At 44.4% G+C, this 21,595-nt stretch overlaps 1 long non-coding RNA gene across 1 annotated transcript; it reads right to left on the minus strand.

Moving 5' to 3' along the window:
* Positions 1-18,002: 18,002 nt before the first annotated feature.
* Positions 18,003-21,204, minus strand: LOC135637118 (uncharacterized). The gene is made up of 2 exons (XR_010496158.1): positions 20,781-21,204; positions 18,003-19,064 (listed from the first exon to the last, which is right to left on the minus strand). It is a non-coding gene; the product is annotated as an uncharacterized LOC135637118 (long non-coding RNA).
* Between the last annotated feature and the right edge of the window lie 391 nt (positions 21,205-21,595).

A 21,595-nucleotide genomic window follows, 5' to 3' on the forward strand; every position in this document is an offset into this window, starting at 1 on the left:
GTATCAAAACTCTTCGATCAGATCGAGGAGGTGAGTACTTAAGTACAGAGTTTACTCAGTTCCTCAAGGACCATGGGATATTATCCCAATGGACACCTCCTTACACACCTCAGCTCAATGGTGTCTCTGAAAGGAGAAATCGTACTTTATTAGATATGGTATGGTCCATGATGAGTTTCGCTGACCTACCCATCTCATTCTGGGGATATGCCCTAGAAACCGCAGCTTACCTTCTGAACAGAGTTACAACTAAGTCGGTAGTGTCTACACCATATGAGATATGGAAAGGGAAGAAGCTTGATCTTAAGGTTGTTAAGATTTGGGGCTGCCCAGCCCACGTTAAAAGACACAACCCCGATAAGTTAGAATCAAGGACAGAGCGATGCATATTTGTGGGGTACCCCAAGGAAACTTGTGGGTATTACTTCTATCATCCCGAGGACAAAAAGGTCTTTGTAGCTAAGAGAGCAGTGTTCCTTGAGAAGGAACACATTCTTGGCGGAGACAGTGGGAGAATGATAGAGTTGAGCGAAGTTAGAGAACCAAGCTCAAGCACCACTCTATAGCCCGAGTCTGTTCAGGTACCTAATACACAAGTTTCAACTTTACGCAGGTCTGATAGAGTATCTCATCCTCCTGAGAGATATGTGGGACATATTAGAGGAGAGGATGCTGAGGATATTGATCCTCAGACCTACGAGGAGGCTATTATAAGTATAGACTCCGGGAAGTGGCAAGAAGCCATGAATTCTGAGATGGATTCTATGTACTCCAATAAGGTTTGGAACCTAGTTGATGCGCCCGAAGGTATTGTACCCATCGGTTGCAAATGGATCTTTAAGAAAAAGATCGGAGTAGATGGAAAGGTAGAGACCTATAAAGCAAGGCTAGTGGCTAAAGGGTATCGTCAAAGACAAGGTGTTGACTACGACGAAACCTTCTCACCCGTAGCAATGCTAAAATCCATCAGAATTCTATTGGCTATTGCAGCACACTATGATTATGAGATCTGGCAGATGGATGTGAAAACCGTATTCCTCAATGGGAACCTCGAGGAGGAGGTGTATATGATGCAACCTGAGGGATTCGTGTCCAAGAACTGCCCAGATAAAGTGTGTAGGTTGCTTAAATCCATTTATGGACTAAAGCAAGCTTCCCGAAGTTGGAACATAAGATTTGATGAGTCAATCAGATCTTATGACTTCGTTAAGAACGAAGATGAGCCTTGTGTGTACAGGAAGGTAAGTGGGAGAGCTATCATCTTTTTGGTGTTATATGTGGATGACATCCTCATCATTGGGAATGACATAGGAATGCTATCCACTGTAAGGACTTGGTTATCTAGACACTTCTCCATAAAGGACTTAGGGGAAGCATCCTATATCTTGGGGATTAGAATCTATAGAGATAGATTCAAGAGGATGCTTGGCTTGTCCCAGTCCAGGTACATAGAAACCATTGTCAAAATGTTTGGCATTGAAAATTCTAAGAAAGGGCGAACATGGATATGATACCTTATGCCTCAGCAATATGGTATATCATGTATGCCATGCTATGTACTAGGCCTGATATAGCACATGCTCTGAGTGTCACGAGCAGGTATTAGGCGGATCCAGGCTTTGAGCACTGGAAAGCAGTAAAGTGTATCCTTAAGTACTTGAGAAGGACTAAGGATCTTTTACTAGTATATGGAGGTAATAGCCTTAAGGTTGAAGGCTTCACTGACTCAAGTTTTCAGTCTGATGTCGATGATAGCAAGTCGAATTCAGGGTATGTGTACACCTTGAATGGAGGAGCAGTGTGCTGGAAGAGTTCCAAGCAAGATACCACTTCTGACTCGACCATAGAGGCGGAGTACATTGCTGCATCAAATGCAGCAAAGGAGGGAGTCTGGATGAAGAAGTTCATCACAGATATGGGAGTCGATACAGATAGCGACAAGTCGACTTCCTTATATTGTGACAACTATGGGGTGATTACTCAAATAAGGGAACCCGGGTCTCATCAGAAGTGTTCTGAGGAGGTTCCAGCTTATAAGAGAGATCGTAACCCGAGGAGATGTAGCAGTGGAAAGAGTTCCATCCGAAGATAACATTGCAGATCCACTAACAAAGCCGTTATCTCATTTTGTCTTTGAGCGTCACAGGGGTCTGATGGGGATCAGACACATAGGTGATTGGCTTTAGGTCAAGTGGGAGATTGCTAGTCATAGGTGCCCAGCAAGCCAATCACGTGAGTGATGGCACGTGTGACTTGATACAAAATCTTTTTGCTTATTATATTTTGGCGTATATCACTTTATAACTATTGCATATGTGCATATATATATTGTAATGTCCTTGGATTTGTGTAATGGGAATCGGATCGTGATGAGATCACGATAATGAGATCGATTCACCTTTAAACACATATCCTAAATGATCCCGGTCATAGGTTACTCGAGAGGGACATCGTGATAACCGGATAGACTGGTGTGCTGTATACCCGTCCATATGATGGATGCAGCTGGTCTCATAGTTGCTCGTGTAGGGACACTAGGGATACAATACAGGTGCTCATTGGAGAATGAGTTCATTGATTGATCCGTTTACGGAATGCTGGATGGTTGATGATGCCTTATTGTCAGACAACGATTCCGTAGTCCTAGTGGTGTATCTGGTCCTTAGACTTGAGACACCAAGGATGTCCTGTATGAGTGCTCCACTCTTTGATACCAAACTTATAGGTTTGGCTGTCCCCAGATCTAGTATAGCTGGTCATTGGGAGTGGTAGTCGATCTTACGAGGGCTATTGAGTGTCAATAGAGGATCATCCACTCTCGGCGTCATGAGAGGAATATCCTATGTGTTCTTGCTCAGACAAATCCCTGGCCAGGGTCATTTGGGTTGAGAGAGAAATAGTTCTCCGGGAGAATCCGATTAGAGCGAGAATCGAGTAGAAACCGTATGGGTCTGACAGCACCATGCTCGATATACGGTCTCTGGGATATTAGATGGATGAGGGACTATAGGTACATGGTAACTGAGGACAGACAGGTCCAATGGATTGGATTCCCCTGTATCGTCTGGGGACTACGGCGTAGTGGCCTAGTACGTCCGTAGTCAATGAGTCGAGTGAATTATTACAGAGATAATAATTCACTGAGTTAGAAGGAGTTCTGATAGGTATGACTCACGGCCAGCTCGATATTGGGCCTAGAGGGTCACACACATATGGTAGGCATTGCGATGAGTAGAGGTTCGGATATGAGATATCCGACGGAGCCCTTGTCTTATTGGATGCAGATCCAATACCCACTAGGGAAGGACCCATTAGGGTTTGACACGGGATCTCTATAAATAAGAGGGATTCACAGCCTCATAGGCTAGAGTCTTTGCTTGCCTTTCCTATTCTCCTCTCCCTCTCCACCTCAGAGTAGGCCTGGAGTTTTGAGGAGCGTCGTCGCAACCCTGCTGTGTGGATCACCGTTAGAGAGGAGGACGCTTGACCTCCTTCATCCTCTCCTAAGGATCTGCAAGGAAATAGGGATATACGATCTCCCTAGGTAACACAATCTCTATACGCAGTTTTGTGTTTTGCGGATTTTTGCGCACCAATCTTCTCACGACGACGAACATCTTTTTGGGAATCGGGGATTTTTGTTTTCTTGTTCTTCCGCTGCGCATATGATGTCGCCCCCCAATGATTTCCCAACACATAGCACGCTGGGGAGCTCATTTGTCCAGGTCGATCGGGCTGCGGACACTCTTCTTTTGAGTCCATCGAGGATAGACCGGTTGGTTACCTCCGCTAGCCCGTTGGTCTGAGGATGGGCCACCGAATTGAACCTCAGCTGGATGCCATGATCGGCACAGAACTCCCGGAATCTTCTGTCGGCAAACTGAGGTCCATTGTCTGTGATGATTGCCTTGGGCAACCCGAACCGAGTTACTAGGTTCTTCCACACGAACTTCTCCACTTGATGTTCCGTGATCGTCACCAGTGGTTCGGCCTCGACCCACTTCGTGAAATAGTCCACCCCCACAATTATGTACTTCCGCTGTCCAAAGGCCGGTGGGAAGGGTCCGAGCAGGTCCAAACCCCACTGCGCGAATGGCCACGCGCAGTCGATGGGACTGAGCGGAACCGCGGGCTGTCTGGGTGCGCGGGCGTACTGCTGGCACGAACTGCACCGTCGAACGTAGGCTTTGGCATCCTGGCACATGGTCGACCAGTAGTAGCCTTGACGGAGTATCTTGTGCGCCAAGGTTCGCCCGCCGATATGCTCACCGCATACCCCCTCATGGGTTTCGGTTAGAACCGTCTGGGCTTCGTCAGGCTCTAAACATCGCAGGAGGGGAAAGGTGAAGGACCGTTTGTAGAGGCGGCCACACTCCACGGTGTACCATGCGTGCGTACGTTGCAGGCGTCGAGCCGCGACTTCGTCGAGGGGGAGGGTTCCATCTCGCTTGAAGCGCAGCAACTCTTGTACCCACGTGGATGGCGCGCCGCCTGGGGCTGTAGTTGCTATTTCGACGGCGCGGGTGGGGAGCTCCTCGACCTCTGGCCATGCTTCGGAGATCGGTTTTGACGCTAGCTTAGCTAGTGCGTCGGCTCGCTCGTTCTCCTCCCTCGGAACGTTAGATAGTGTAAAATAGCGAAACTTGGCGGTTAGGTCCCTTACTCGTGCCATGTATTTTGCCATGGTCGTGTCCCGAGCTTCGTATCCTCCGTTGAGCTGCTCGGCCACAAGTTGCGAGTCGGTGAGGACACTTATTGCGGCCACCTGCATCTCGAGGGCCAGCTCCAGCCCTGCTAGGAGCGCCTCGTACTCCGCCTCATTGTTGGTGGCTTTGAATCCGAAACGAAGGGATCGCTCGAACGAGCGTCCATCGGGGGCGAGGAGGACTAGTCCTGCGCCGGCGTCCTTTGGGTTGGCCGAGCCGTCGATGTGTAGGGTCCAAGCTTCGGGAGCCTACTCGAGATCTACGTCCTCCAGCTGCGTTAGCTCCGCAATGAAGTCGGCTACCACCTGGGCCTTGATGGCGGTCCTGGGCGAGTAGCTTATGTCATGTTCGCCGAGCTCCACCGCCCATTTGAGGAGCCGTCCTGCAACATCAAATTTTGTTAAGACCTACCGAAGGGGTTGGTCGGTGATGACCTCCACCGGGTGTGCCTAGAAGTAGGGGCGCAACTTCCGAGCTGAGAGCACTAGGGCGAGCGCGAGTTTCTCTATCGGCGGGTAATGCTCCTCAGGTCCACTTAGGACGTGGCTGACATAGTAGATCGGGAGTTGTTGGCCGGAGCTTTCTTTGACCAGGACGGAGCTGACTGCATGCTGGGAGGCCGCCAGGTAGAGGCCCAGCTTCTCGCCCGGAGAGACGGAGGCGAGCCGGGGGAGGCTGGCCATGTGCTGTTTTATTTGTTTGAAAGCTTCCTCGCATTTTGATGTCCACTGGAAGCTCTTCGGACTTTTGAGCGCCTTGAAGAATGGGAGGCAACGATCGCCCGATCGGGCGAGGAAGCGAGACAGAACGACAAGTCTTCCGTTAAGTCGCTGCAGGTCTTTAACCATCCGGGGAGACTGCATATTGATTATAGCTTGGACCTTCTCTGGGTTAGCGTCGATTCCTCTCTCGTGCACGATGAACCCGAGGAACTTCCCGGAGGTGACGCCGAAAGCGCACTTTGTGGGGTTGAGCCGCATGCCGAACTTGCGTAGCGTGGCGAAGGCCTCGGCCAGGTCGGCAAGGTGTGTTCTGGCCTCTTGGCTTTTTACGATCATGTCGTCTACGTAGACTTCCATGTTTCTTCCTATTTGATGGGCGAACATCTTATTTACCGTTCTCTGGTATGTGGCCCCAGCATTTTTCAGCCCGAACGGCATGACTTTGTAGAAGTACATGCCTTGATTGGTAAGGAAGGCCGTGTGCTCTCTGTCTCCGGGCGCCATCCTGATCTGGTTGTACCCTGAGTAGGCGTCCATAAAAGAGAGTCGCGCGTGACCGGCCGTTGCGTCGACCAGCTGGTCGATCTTCGGGAGGGGGTAGGAGTCTTTAGGGCACGCGTCGTTGAGACTGGTGTAGTCAACACACATCCTCCAGCTTCCATTGTGTTTCTTCACGAGGACTACATTGGACAGCCACCGAGGATATTTGGTTTCTTCTATGAAGCCCGCGGCCAGGAGCCGGTCCACCTCTTCTTGTATTGCACGTTGTCGGTCAGGGGCCTGGCGTCGGGCCTTTTGTTTCACGGGGCGAGCGTTAGGTGGGATGTTGAGGTGGTGCTCCGCGATCTCGGGGTTGACACCCGTCATGTTCGATGGGGACCAGGCGAAGACGTTGGCATTTTCCCGTAGGAGACCGACGAGCTGCTCCCGTTCCGGTAGCTCCGATCCGATCTTCACGGTCTGGTCTGGTCGGGCTTCCATCAAAGGAATGTCAACGGTGGACCCCCTCGGCTCGGGATGAGGAGTCAGTTTTTTCGTTTCCCGCGGATTTGTCAGGGGTGACTCGGTCCTGGCTTTCTTGCCCAATGATACGGCGGTAAGGTAGCACCACCTGGACTCTCGGGGGCTTCCCGTGGCTTCCCCGACCCCATCGTGAGTCGGGAATTTAATGGTCTGGTAGTAGGTCGAGACAACCGCTCTGACCTTGTTGAGGGTCGGCCGGCCGAGTATGGCGTTGTAGGCAGTAAGGAGGTCGACCACCAGGAAAGTGGTCATCACCGTTTTCGACTTCGGCGGGGTCCCTAGAGTCAAGTGCAAAGTAATGGCCCCTAGGGGGGATATTGAATCTCCCGTGAAACCGGTGAGCGCCGAGCGCATCGGGCTCAGGTTCTCCGTGGCCAGGCCCAGCTTCTGAAAGGCATCGAAGTAGAGTATGTCGGCCGAGCTCCCTGTGTCGACCATGATCCTCCTCATCTGCGCGTTGGCCACCCTGGCGGATATTACCAAGGCGTCGTCGTGGTCGGGTCGCTCGGCTGCTCCGGTTGGGAAGGTAATCTCAGGCTCTGGCTCGTGCCCCGAGGCTTCGTCGGGGGCAGCTCGGGCGTACGCCTTCCTGCCTGACGTGGAGCCTCCTCCTGATGCGAGGCCCCCGGCTATCACATCGATGTGCCGCTCGACGGGGCCCTTTGGGTGAGGCGACTGCTCTTTGTTTGGCCAGAGGTACTGGCCGAGGTGTCCTCTGAGGATGAGCTCTTCGATTTACCTCTTCAACTCGTAGCATTGCTCAGTGTCGTGCCCGTGCTGCCGATGAAATCGGCAATATCTTGATCGGTCTGCGAGCTCCCGCGGGTTCCTCATCGGGCGAGGGTCCTTGAGCAGCCCCTTCCCCTTCTCGTGCAGGAATATTTCAGTCCGGGACGAATTCAAGGCGGGAAGAGGAGGCCTCGGGTCAGGTCTGTCCAACCTTCACCGGGAGGCGGCGGGTTGTTGCTGTCGGGGCGGTTCTGTCTTGACCTTTTTGTGTTCCTCCCGTCTTCCAGCCATCCAAGTCTCCGCGGCGATAAACTGACTGGCACGCTGGAGCATCTCGGGGACCGCGACGGGGGGTCGCTCCACGAGCGACCAGAAGAACTTGGAGGGTCGCAGGCCTGTCATGAATGCCTGCATCAAGAAAGAGGGGTGAGCATCCGACAATCCACGGATTTGGGTCGTGAATTGGTTCACAAAATGGGAGAGGGGCTCGTCCTCCTTCTGGTTGAGCCCGAGGAGCAATGCCATGGACGGCTTAGGCCGGGCGTACGCCAGGAAGTTAAGCTCAAAATCCTTGGTGAGCTGGTCGAAGGAGGCGACGGTCCCTGGCTTCAGGCCCTGTACCACGTGCGGGCCGGTCCCCGTAGATTTATGGGGAATGCTCTGCACATCAGGGCGTCAGAAGTCCCGAATAGCGCCATCTGGGCGCGAAAAGCAGCTACATGGCCTATCGGGTCAGCGGCGCCGTCATACGTATCCAGAGTGGGAAGGCGGAAGTGCGACGGGATCGCCTGATCTTGTATCTCGGGAGTGAACGGAGATCCCTGGCGTCCGTCCACCCCGAGCTCTCCCTTTGACTTGTGGACTTCCTGTTGTACCTCGTCAAGCCTTTGACTGACGAGGCGTAGCTGAGCTCGTAGGGCATTAGTCGAGTCGGCGGTCGGAGCCTCGGGCTCGGGTCGGCTCGCCGTGTCTTCTGCTTCTCGGCTCCCCGGCCGAGCTGCGGGGTTTTGAAGTGAGACGGGGGGCTCCGGGAGTGGTGCGTGAGTCTGGACAGGGGTCTCCCGTTGCGACGAGGGCCGGGTCACGTGCGGAGGGGTCCGCTGGGAGACGAGCGGGATGACGGTCTGGACCATACTGGTCAGGGTCCGGACTTGGTGGGCGAGGTCGTGAAAAGCTTCGGGCGATACCGACGACGGGCCGGCGGGTGCGCCGTCGGGAGGCGACAAGCCTGGGTCATTGAACAGTCGCCAGTAGCGTTCCGATACCGCTGCGGGGCGTTCGTCGCGAGCTTCGTCCTGTGGGGGGTGTTCCCCCGAGGCGGGGAGCCCAGCGGTTGAGGACTCGCCGAGGTGGATTCGCTGGTCACCTGACATTTGGGGCCCTCCTTCTAGCGTCAATCTGTTACGGTAAGTAACTTTTTAGCCGTGACCTCGGGGTCGACGCGGCTGGTTCAAGGCTCCAAATGGCTATGTTCAGACGTGGTTCCTCCTTGGGATCCTGAGATGGCGGATGCAGTGGGCCTGGCTGGGAAGCTCCGCCATGCCGAGAGGGCTCAGCTATGGTCGCGTGCCTGCACACAGGTCGGGTCGGTGGCTCGGCCCGACCCCTCCGACGCTCGAGTCAGTGATGTGGAGTGGAGTGTTGAGTGAGAGAGCCCCCCCCTCCTTCGTTAGGAATCAGGGGGTATTTATAAGCGGGTTTGATGTTACCTGATGTGCCATACTGCCAGGGCAGGGCTCGTACCTCTGATAGCGTCTATCGCTGTCGTGGTCGTTGCGTGGAGGGCCGAACTGCCGCAGGGTATGGGGGGTGTCAGTCAACGCCTCCCCCTGTTTTGGCCGATGATGGGGGTTCCGCCGGGAGGGTCGTTTGGGTACGTTCGATATGGGCGCGTGTCATGTCGTTGTTAATGCTCGTTCTGGGATAGTGCACCGCACAAGACCTTCGTCGCGGGGGGTGTGTTACGTCGAATCCGGGGTGTTATGTCGAATTAATTAACTACCCCTATCAAGTACATCCCTAGTTTCCCTTGTTGAATCCGTTTTCCTTACTAATAACAGTGATATAGATTTTCTTATACTTAGTGTCTACTGAGTCGGTATTGCTACTGTTGCTAAGGAGTAAAATAAACACTTGTTGCTACTATATGCCTACTGTTGCTGCTGCTAAAGAAATATTGCTAATGTTGCTATAGCTACTACTTATTGCTTTACTGCTACTGTTGCCAAGGCTTATTATACTTATTGCTACTTTCGAGTCGAGCACATCTAATCTTTTTGCTCCTCCAACTCTTTCTTGCTTCGGTATCAAAGCCAGTCCTGTGCCCTTCATTAATGCCCCTCTTGCTAATTCTTATGTTTCTTATCTGTCAACTGCCTCTGAGAATGACTCCACTGCCTCCGCTCCTACTTCAGAATGGAATTGATGTTTTCAAACTTAATAGGGTAAGCTGCCCGCGGTTCAAAGGAAAGGGATGCTCCGGCTTCTATCTCAATACCCGGCTAAGCACCCTGGCTAACCTGGAATCACTCTTTCGAACGAATGGAGTTTTTGACTAGTATTGAACTAAAGAATAGAGTTGACTTCACTCGATAAACAAAGGGCAGGGCAGTAAAGGTGTTGCATCTGCAATTTCATCTGTGTTTGATGCCAGAGTTAGATGAGCTGGAGAACCAAGTCCTAATTAATAGCGGAGGAGCATTGCCCGGTGAAATGAATTGTAGCCCGAGTTAGATTAGCTAGTTGCCGGAGTTCGGGAAGTAGAGAAGAGTTGCTAGTAGGCCCAAGAATAATACATTCTCCTTTTTTTATTTCAATTTAAACGATTGATTTCATACAAGCATGCTCAATTTTCTTTTGTGTCAATGCTAGTCATAGGTGCCCAACAAGCCAATCACGTGAGTGATGACACGTATGACTTGACATAGAATCTTTTTGCTTATTATATTTTGACATTTATTACTTTATATTGACTATTGCATATATACATGTATATATTGTGATGTTCTTGGATCTGTGCAATAGGAATCGGATTGTGATGAGATCACGATAATGAGACCAATTCGCCTTTAAACACAGATCCTAAATAATCCCGGTCATAGGTTACTCGAGAGAGACATCGAGATAACCGGATAGATTGGTGTACTGTATACCTATCTATATGATGGATGCAGTTGGTCTCATAGCTGCTCATGTGGGGACACTAGGGATACAGTACAAGTGCTCATTGGAGAATGAGTTCACTGATTGATTCGCTTACGGAATGCTGGACGGTTGATGATGCCTTATTGTCAGACAGCGATTTCGTAATCCTAGTGGTGTATCTGGTCCTTAGACTTGAGACACCAAGGATGTCCTATATGAGTGCTCCATTTTTTGATATCGCACTTATAGGTTTGGATGTCCCAAATCTAGTATAGCCAGTTATTAGGAGTGGTAGTTGACCTTACGAAGACTATTGAGTATCGATAGAAGATCATCCACTCTCGGCGTCATGAAAGAAATATCATATGTGTTCTTACTCAAATAAATCCTTGGCTAGGGTCATTTGGATTGAGAGAGAAAGAGTTCTCCGGGAGAATCCGATTAGAGCGAGACTCGAGTAGAAACTGTATGGGTCTGACAGCATCATACCCGGTATACGGTTTCTAGGATATTAGATGGATGAGAGACTATAGGTACACGGTAACTGAGGATAGATAGGTCCAATATATTAGATTCCCCTGTATCGTCTAGGGACTACGACGTAGTAGTCTAGTACGTTCGTAGTCGATGAGTCGAGTGAATTATTATGGAGATAATAATTCACTAAGCTAAAAGGAGTTCTGATAAGTATGACTCATGACCAGCTCGATATTGGGCCTAGAGGGTCACACACATATAGTAGGTGTTGCGATGAGTAGAGGTTCGGATATGAGATATTCGCCGGAGCCCCTATCTTATTAGATATCCAATAAGCCCATGAATTATTGGATCCTATGGATGAGATCCAATAAGAGCCCATAAGAGATTATTGGATATAGATCCACTAATCTAAGAGGCTTAGGTAATTGGATGCAGATCTAATACCTAATATGGGAGATCCATTAGGGTTTGATAGAGGACCTCTATAAATAGGAGGGATTCAGTGGTTCATAGGCTAGAGCCTTTACTTGTCTCTCCTATTCTCCTCCCCCTCTCCACCTTAGAATAGGCTTGGAGTTTTGAGGAGCGTCGTCGCAGCCCTACTATATGGATCACCGCTAGTGAGGAGAACGCTTGACCTCCTTCACCCTCTCCTAGAGGTCTATAAGGACGCAGGGATATACGATCTCCCTAGGTAACATAATATACTCTATACGCAGTTTTATGTTTTATGGATTTTTGTGCACCAATCTTCGCACAACGACGAACATCTCTTTGGGAATAGAGAATTTTATTTTTTGTTCTTCCGCTGCGCATGTGATGTCGCCCTAAGATTTTCTATCAGTCAAATCAATGCATCATTGTTTAAAACCAAAAAACAAAAAATCATCACAAATATAAGCATGCCCTTGTATAATACTTTAAACAATAAAGTATCTTCAATCAAAGGATTTGTTACCAATAATTCTAATTCTAATGCTTTTTCCTTTATTGTTTCGGCTAGTTATGAAGTATTTTGGATCTTCGGTCATGAGCATTGTCACACCCCTAAAAATATCCATGATATTTAAAATTTTTTTTTTTTTTTTTCGTCACAACTAACCCAGGATCCAAACACACATTTGAGGTCACTAAGAAAACATTCAGATTAAAAATTTCACTTCTATAATCTACCAATTCATAACCCTGTGCAATTCATAAACATAGCACACATCACTCGATAATTTATACAATCTGAACTCAACTCATCAAAATAAAAACCACAATATAAATCCACAAGTGGGGAAATCTATGCAGTCACCACAATCATCGATTTACCATAAGTTCATATCATTACACGAATTTAATTTAACATTCCAAACCCTATACATGAGGGATCCTTTAACTTACACAAAATCCACAGGTTTAGATTCATAGTCACATTTCATTAGATGCAAGGTAGCTTATACACAACTACATATATGCTAACAAAAGTTCTGGCCAACGTCTTCTAAACTTTCCACTGCCTCAGCCCATTCTTAACATTTAAGCAAGCGATACGCTATCCTGAAAAATTTATCAACAAATGGGGTGAGCATAAAGAGCTCAGCAAGTGACTAACATATCCATATCAAAATAGTACAATTTCCAAAGAGATGCAGTTTTCAAACACAAAGCAGAATATACGATTTCGTATACATAATATCATTAGGAGCAGAATCATAATTGTCCTTTTTAATCATACATATTTGGTTCCTGACAGATGGGGCATAGAGTAATTGGAGCATATCAGAAACAAAGGAAACATATCGGAGCTTATCAATGGCATTTAAAATGTTCCAAATCACATCAACGACATATGGAACATTACGAAGCAAAATCAACAGTGAATGAAGCATTTCAGAGCATATCAAACTCATATGTCGTACAGAAGCTCAAACGTCGTCCTTGACGTTGCAATCATATCATAACTATCCAGAGCACGAACAGAAATAACTCACCAAAACTCTGGATGTCATATCAAACATATAGAGGGTGTAGTGGGATCTCAGTCAGAATGTGATTCATCCATTTCTGAATGACCACCTGACAAAAGTCTCCCACGTCTGGGAGCTCCATCCACCCACGTCTAGGTAAAGTCAAAGGGGGCCGGCAGAGCATCGCAGGCTCTAAGCAATATCCCACAAAGCGGGACCCCACAAAGCGGGCAAATAAGCGCATACCAGAATATCCCACAAAGCGGGACCCCACAAAGCGGGCAAATCAGCGCATACCCTTTACCATTTCTGGCAAAGGTCCATACAATCCCACACACCAGAGTACAAGAAGGCAGTTTCAACAATAAGTAGCATATAACGGAAGCACACGCGAATCAACCAAACGTACATGTGCCTTTTCAAAAGCAATGTGATGCAAGGAACAAATCTCTCACAAAAGTATTCATTTTAGGAAAGAAATGAAAGCAAGAGTGTACAGGGATTCCAAGCAATCATAATCAGCTCAATTCCAATAAGAAGATTAGGCGAATTCAAGTATCCAAAGGAAATGGAACAGAATACGCGAAATCGACCAAAGCTCGATTTCGGACAGAATTCCAGTGGCACATCAAACAAATATTTCAGAATAACAATTATGCTCCAATACCCATAAGAAGGCTATGGTCGAACCATATATCAATCTATATTCGGATGGAACAGATTTCATATGAAACAAGGCTCCCAACACAGAGTTACCTCTGATTTGGTAACACAAGGTCAAAATCACAATCACTCTTTTGCAGAATTTATAGGGTCGGATTCAACAGATAATAGGGTAGGCAATTGAATTCCAAAATTTTCAAACCATATGTCAAAAGAAAGATTTTCAAGTCTAGTTTCAAATAAAATCAGTTTGGTACAAACCAGAATTTTCAACAGGGAGTTATAGGCGTTTTAGTATCGAAAGGTCAGAAATCTTGAACTCTGTTTTACAGCGTCTATAGGCTCTTTTGAAACAAATTTTTTGGTAAGTATTCGGTGTCCAAAATCTACAAAATCAGTGTCAAAAGAAATACATACGAGTCTAATTTCAAACAAAAATAGTTCCTGCCTGAATCCTCATTCTGTACTAAAACTTATAGCTGAAAAAGTGCTTAGGGGTCAGTTTACCGAAAAACTTTCAGAATCCATGGTTTTATGTCCAAGGAGAGACATATCAGTTTCTAAATAGAAATCTTCCAATTTATTTTGAATCAACATAAAAACAGAGTCTAATACTTCTGTAGGATGGGGTTAGAACACTTGCCTTTGGAAATTTTGACCCGAAATGACAAGATTAAAGCAAGAGCCCTAAAAGCCCCAATTTTCTTTCTCTTCTTCTTCTTCTTCTTCTTCTTCTTTCTTTCTTTCTTTCCCTGATCACCCACGAGCTGCCTCCTCTGCTTCCTTAACAACGAAGGCAGAGAAGCTTAAGCGGTGGAATTTGTCATTTGGTGCATTTTGCAGTTTAGTCCTTGTTTTTATCATATTCACGATTAGGTCCTTAGGGTTTACATATAGGTCCTCAGATTCTTTCTTTTTCTTTTTTTTTTTTTGAACAGATCTCCCAAATCTTAAAAATAAGTTACCTCTGATTCATACTCTATTTCTTTTGTCAATTAAAATAGATGCTTACATTATCACCAAAAATTTATACGAACATTCGGAAATGAGGGGTGTTACACTCTCCCCCCCTTAAAAGAAAAATTTAGTCCTCTAAATTTATCGTACCTCTATTCGATGAAAAGACGAGGATACACCTTTTTCATTTCCTCTTCTAGCTCCCAAGTTGTCTCTTCTCCAGAATGATGTCTCCAATTTACTTGAACCAGTGGGATGACCCGATTCCTTAGGACTTTTTCTTTCTTATCAATAATCTGAATAGGCTCTTCCACGTAGGATAAATCTTTATTGAACTCCACCAGCTCATACTTAATGATGTGAGAAGGGTCATACATATACTTTCTAATCATCGAGACATGAAATATATCATGGACATGGCTCAATGCTGGTGGTAAGGCAATCCTGTAAGCGACAGAACCAACCCTCTCAAGAACCTCAAAAGGTCCAATAAATCTTGGGCTTAACTTTCCTTTCTTCCCAAACCTTATAATGCCTTTGGAAGGGGAGACTTTTAAGAATACAAAATCTCCGATTTCAAACTCAATATCTCGTCTCCTATTATCGGCATAACTCTTTTGACGACTCTGAGCAGCTTTTAACCTTTTCCTTATAACTTGAATTTTCTCGGTAGTTTCTTGTACCTTGTCCGGTGCTAACAACTTTCTGTCCCCAACTTCCTCCCAACATATAGGTGTTATGCACTTTCGCCCATATAAAGCTTCATAAGGAGCCATCTGAATACTTGAATGATAACTATTGTTATATGTGAACTCAACAAGTGAAATATCCTTATCCCATTCACCTTTCCAATCCATAACATAGGCTCTAAGCAAATCCTCAAGTGTTTGAATTGTTCTTTCTGACTGACCATCAGTCTGAGGATGATATGCAGTACTAAACTTAACTTTAGTGCCCATAGATTCCTGTAATCTTCTCCAGAATCTAGAGAGAAATCTGGAGTCTCTATCAGAGATGATCTCCTTTGGAATACCATGAAGTCTTACTATTTCATTAACATATAAATCTGCAAGTCTATCAAGCGAATAAGTCATATTAATCGGAAGGAAATGTGCAGATTTTGTTAACCTATCAATGATAACCCAAATAGCATCATGCTTCCTCGAGGTTCTGGGTAGTCCTGAAACAAAATCCATAGTAATACATTCCCATTTCCATTCAGGTATAACTAAAGGTTGCAGCAACCCTCCAGGTCTTTGGTGTTCTACTTTGATTTGCCGACACGTCAAACATTTTGAAACATACATTGCAATTTCCTTCTTCATGCCTTCCCACCAATAATAACTTTGAAGATCTCTATACATCTTAGTGCTCCCAGGGTGTAGGGCGTACTTTGAAGTATGACTTTCATTTAGGATTTGATTCTTGATATCTAGTTCATTTGGTACACATACTCTCTCCCCAAATCTCAATAGGCCATCCCTTGAAACTTGAAATTGTGGCTTCAATTCCTTTTCTACTTCACTCCTCAAGTAGATTAAGTGTGGATCTCGTAATTGTCCCTCCTTAATTTGTTGCATAAGATCAGACTGCACTTGAATGGAGGCCATCAAAATCATCGAGTCTTGCTCTTTCCTCAAAGCTTTCAAATCAAAATTTTCTTCTATTATCTTCCATTGCTTCAAGACCAGACTAGCCATAAAACTTGTAGATTTTCTACTAAGTGCATCAGCTACAACATTGGCCTTGCCCGGGTGATAACGGATGGCACAATCATAATCCTTCAGAAGTTCTATCCATCTTCGCTGCCTCATGTTTAACTCTTTCTGAGTGAAAATATATTTTAAACTCTTGTGATCAGTGAAGATTTCAAACTGTCGACCATACAAATAATATCTCCAGATCTTTAGAGCAAAAATGATTGCTGCTAATTCCAAATCATGAGTTGGATAATTCAATTCATAACCTTTAAGTTGTCTAGAAGCATAAGCAATTACTCTCCCTTCCTGCATCAAAACACATCCTAGGCCCTTTCTTGAAGCATCAGTATAAACTACAAATCCCTCACTACCACTTGGAATAGTGAGAATAGGGGCACTAGTCAATCTTCTTTTTAACTCTTGAAAGCTTTGCTCACAATCATCGCCCCATACAAATTTCATATTCTTCTTAGTGAGTTTGGTGAGAGGTTGAGCAATTCGAGAAAATCCCTCCACAAATCTCCTGTAATAACCCGCCATGCCCAAGAAACTTCTAACCTCTGTTACATTTGTTGGTACTTCCCATTCAACTACAGCTTCTATTTTCCTTGGATCAACAGATATACCCTTCCCTGAAATCACATGGCCTAAGAAAGCAACTTCATTCAACCAAAATTCACATTTGCTGAACTTCGCATACAACTTCTTTTCTCTTAGTATGGACAACACATCTCTCAAGTGTTCCTCATGCTCCTGGTTACTCTTTGAATACACCAATATGTCATCAATAAATACAATTACACAGATATCCAAGAGCGGTTGAAATATCCTATTCATTAGTTCCATAAAAGCTGCAGGGGCATTTGTCAAACCAAACGGCATCACCAAGAATTCATAATGACCATATCGAGTTCTGAAAGCTGTTTTTGAAATATCCTCCTCCTTGATCTTCAACTGATAGTAACCTGACCTCAGGTCAATCTTAGAGAATACTTGTGCACCCTGCAATTGATCAAACAAATCATCAATTCTAGGTATGGGATACCTGTTTTTGATGGTCACCTGATTCAACTGTCTATAATCAATACAAAGCCTCAATGTTCCATCCTTCTTCTTCACTAATAGTACCGGAGCACCCCATAGGGATACACTGGGTCGTATGAAACCCTTATCTAATAATTCTTGTATTTGCTTCTTTAATTCCTCTAGCTCGAGTGGTGCCATTCTGTAGGGAGGCTTAGATACTGGGGTTGTACTGGGGACTAGATCAATAGCAAATTCACCCTCTCTATCTAGAGGTAAACCAGGCAAGTCATCAGGGAATACATCAGGAAATTCTTTGACCACTGAAATTTCATCTAGGTGGGTTTCCTGATTTGAATGCTCCTTTACACACACCATATAACAAAAACACCCTTTCTGCATAAGATGATAAGCTTGAAGTGCGGATATTAAGCAAGGAGGCAAATCATGCTTAATGCCCTCAAAGAAAAATATAGGCTGATCTGGTATGCAGAAAGTAATTATTTTTTTGTAACAATCAATACTAGCGTGATGAGAAGATAACCAATCCATGCCGAGTATAATATCAAAGCCCTGGATCTCTAGGAGAATCAAATCAACAAGGAATTCGTGGTCTCCAATAGAGATCAAACAAGATGGGTAGACCAAGTTTGTTGCCAATGAATCTCCAACAGCAGTTGTTACATATAACATATAATCCAGGGGTTTAGGTGGAATATCCAAGTGACAAGCAAAGTATTTTGAAACAAACGATAAGTTGGAGCCGGGATCAAACAAAACTTTTGCATTTCTTTTAGAAACATGAAGAATACCTTCCACCACTGATTTAGAAGCTCTAGAATCTTGTTCAGTGATAGCGTATACTAGCATGGGCTGAGGGTCTGGGAGACAGTGGCTCTCTTTTCCTGTTCAGTGGGCAATCTTTTATTTGATGACCTAGCTTTCCACAATTAAAACATGCTCCAGTCACCCGAAAACACCGACTTGTCTCATGATTTAATCCGCATTTTTCACATAACTGAGTCCTCCCCCATGGTTTCCTTTTCTCAAATCCAGATGTCTTAAACCTCTTGTTACTATCTTCGTATTCATTTTCTCTCCTGCTTTTGCTAGTAAATTTGTCCCTTTGGTTCTTGCCAATGATTTCTTGAATTTCCTCCATGTCTCTTTCAATTTTCAAAGCTCTTTCTACCGTATCAGCATATGTTTGTAATTTTAAAGCTGACATTCGGCTTCTTATCGCCGGCCGTAATCCCCTTTCAAACCTTCTTGCCTTTCTAGATTCATCATCAGTCATATGTGTGGCAAACCTAGAGAGCTCAGTAAATTTAGATTCATACCTTGCTTCCTAAAACATCAAAAGAATATTTTCTTTGATCAATCTCTAAATGAATAGTCAATAAACCTCAAAAAAATATTCTTAGTGATTCTCAAATCATGCTCTGATACCACCTCTGTCACACCCCTAAAAATATCCATGATATTTAAAAATTTTTTTTTTTTTTTCGTCACAACTAACCCAGGATCCAAACACACATTTGAGGTCACTAAGAAAACATTCAGATCAAAAATTTCACTTCTATAATCTACCAATTCATAACCCTGTGCAATTCATAAACATAGCACACATCACTCGATAATTTATACAATCTGAACTCAACTCATCAAAATAAAAACCACAATATAAATCCACAAGTGGGGAAATCTATGTAGTCACCACAATCATCGATTTACCATAAGTTCATATCATTACACGAATTTAATTTAACATTCCAAACCCTATACATGAGGGATCCTTTAACTTACACAAAATCCACAGGTTTAGATTCATAGTCACATTTCATTAGATGCAAGGTAGCTTATACACAACTACATATATGCTAACAAAAGTTCTGGCCAACGTCTTCTAAACTTTCCACTGCCTCAGCCCATTCTTAACATTTAAGCAAGCGATACGCTATCCTGAAAAATTTATCAACAAATGGGGTGAGCATAAAGAGCTCAGCAAGTGACTAACATATCCATATCAAAATAGTACAATTTCCAAAGAGATGCAGTTTTCAAACACAAAGCAGAATATATGATTTCGTATACATAATATCATTAGGAGCAGAATCATAATTGTCCTTTTTAATCATACATATTTGGTTCCTAACAGATGGGGCATAGAGTAATTGGAGCATATCAGAAACAAAGGAAACATATCGGAGCTTATCAATGGCATTTAAAATGTTCCAAATCACATCAACGACATATGGAACATTACGAAGCAAAATCAACAGTGAATGAAGCATTTCAGAGCATATCAAACTCATATGTCGTACAGAAGCTCAAACGTCGTCCTTGACGTTGCAATCATATCATAACTATCCAGAGCACGAACAGAAATAACTCACCAAAACTCTGGATGTCATATCAAACATATAGAGGGTGTAGTGGGATCTCAGTCAGAATGTGATTCATCCATTTCTGAATGACCACCTGACAAAAGTCTCCCACGTCTGGGAGCTCCATCCACCCACGTCTAGGTGAAGTCAAAGGGGGCCGGCAGAGCATCGCAGGCTCTAAGCAATATCCCACAAAGCGGGACCCCACAAAGCGGGCAAATAAGCGCATACCAGAATATCCCACAAAGCGGGACCCCACAAAGCGGGCAAATCAGCGCATACCCTTTACCATTTCTGGCAAAGGTCCAGACAATCCCACACACCAAAGTACAAGAAGGCAGTTTCAACAATAAGTAGCATATAACGGAAGCACACGCGAATCAACCAAACGTACATGTGCCTTTTCAAAAGCAATGTGATGCAAGGAACAAATCTCTCACAAAAGTATTCATTTTAGGAAAGAAATGAAAGCAAGAGTGTACAGGGATTCCAAGCAATCATAATCAGCTCAATTCCAATAAGAAGATTAGGCGAATTCAAGTATCCAAAGGAAATGGAACAGAATACGCGAAATCGACCAAAGCTCGATTTCGGACAGAATTCCAGTGGCACATCAAACAAATATTTCAGAATAACAATTATGCTCCAATACCCATAAGAAGGCTATGGTCGAACCATATATCAATCTATATTCGGATGGAACAGATTTCATATGAAACAAGGCTCCCAACACAGAGTTACCTCTGATTTGGTAACACAAGGTCAAAATCACAATCACTCTTTTGCAGAATTTATAGGGTCGGATTCAACAGATAATAGGGTAGGCAATTGAATTCCAAAATTTTCAAACCATATGTCAAAAGAAAGATTTTCAAGTCTAGTTTCAAATAAAATCAGTTTGGTACAAACCAGAATTTTCAACAGGGAGTTATAGGCGTTTTAGTATCGAAAGGTCAGAAATCTTGAACTCTATTTTACAGCGTCTTTAGGCTCTTTTGAAACAAATTTTTTGGTAAGTATTCGGTGTCCAAAATCTACAAAATCAGTGTCAAAAGAAATACATACGAGTCTAATTTCAAACAAAAATAGTTCCTGCCTGAATCCTCATTCTGTACTAAAACTTATAGCTGAAAAAGTGCTTAGGGGTCAGTTTACCGAAAAACTTTCAGAATCCATGGTTTTATGTCCAAGGAGAGACATATCAGTTTCTAAATAGAAATCTTCCAATTTATTTTGAATCAACATAAAAACAGAGTCTAATACTTCTGTAGGATGGGGTTAGAACACTTGCCTTTGGAAATTTTGACCCGAAATGACAAGATTAAAGCAAGAGCCCTAAAAGCCCCAATTTTCTTTCTCTTCTTCTTCTTCTTCTTCTTCTTCTTTCTTTCTTTCTTTCCCTGATCACCCACGAGCTGCCTCCTCTGCTTCCTTAACAACGAAGGCAGAGAAGCTTAAGCGGTGGAATTTGTCATTTGGTGCATTTTGCAGTTTAGTCCTTGTTTTTATCATATTCACGATTAGGTCCTTAGGGTTTACATATAGGTCCTCAGATTCTTTCTTTTTCTTTTTTTTTTTTTGAACAGATCTCCCAAATCTTAAAAATAAGTTACCTCTGATTCATACTCTATTTCTTTTGTCAATTAAAATAGATGCTTACATTATCACCAAAAATTTATACGAACATTCGGAAATGAGGGGTGTTACAAGCATCCATAATCAAAATTTTATTTTTGCTTCTAGCATTTGATTGTAAAGATTTCTACAAGAAGGGTGGGTTTGTTCTAGGTACCCATTTAGCTTTGAGTCCCTCATGGTTGGATCTACCTATTTTAATTTTTGGCATTAAGATATTCATGGTTCCTTTAGGAACTCAAACCAATTTATGTGAGTCATACTTTTTAAATGAATATTTAAAAGAAAAATGACCACATCTATCACAAAAATTACACTTAATCTTAGGGATAACATATAATGTGGGTCCTTTAATAAAAGTAGTTGGCTTTTGTTGAGTGTAATTACACACAAAGTCGATTTCTTCTTTTCTACGAATATGACTCTTATTGGCAAGAATCATATTTAAAGATTTGTTACCAATTTTAAAAT

Source organism: Musa acuminata, chromosome BXJ1-3 (assembly GCF_036884655.1).
Source record: "Musa acuminata AAA Group cultivar baxijiao chromosome BXJ1-3, Cavendish_Baxijiao_AAA, whole genome shotgun sequence".
In the NCBI taxonomy this organism is placed as follows: domain Eukaryota; kingdom Viridiplantae; phylum Streptophyta; class Magnoliopsida; order Zingiberales; family Musaceae; genus Musa; species Musa acuminata.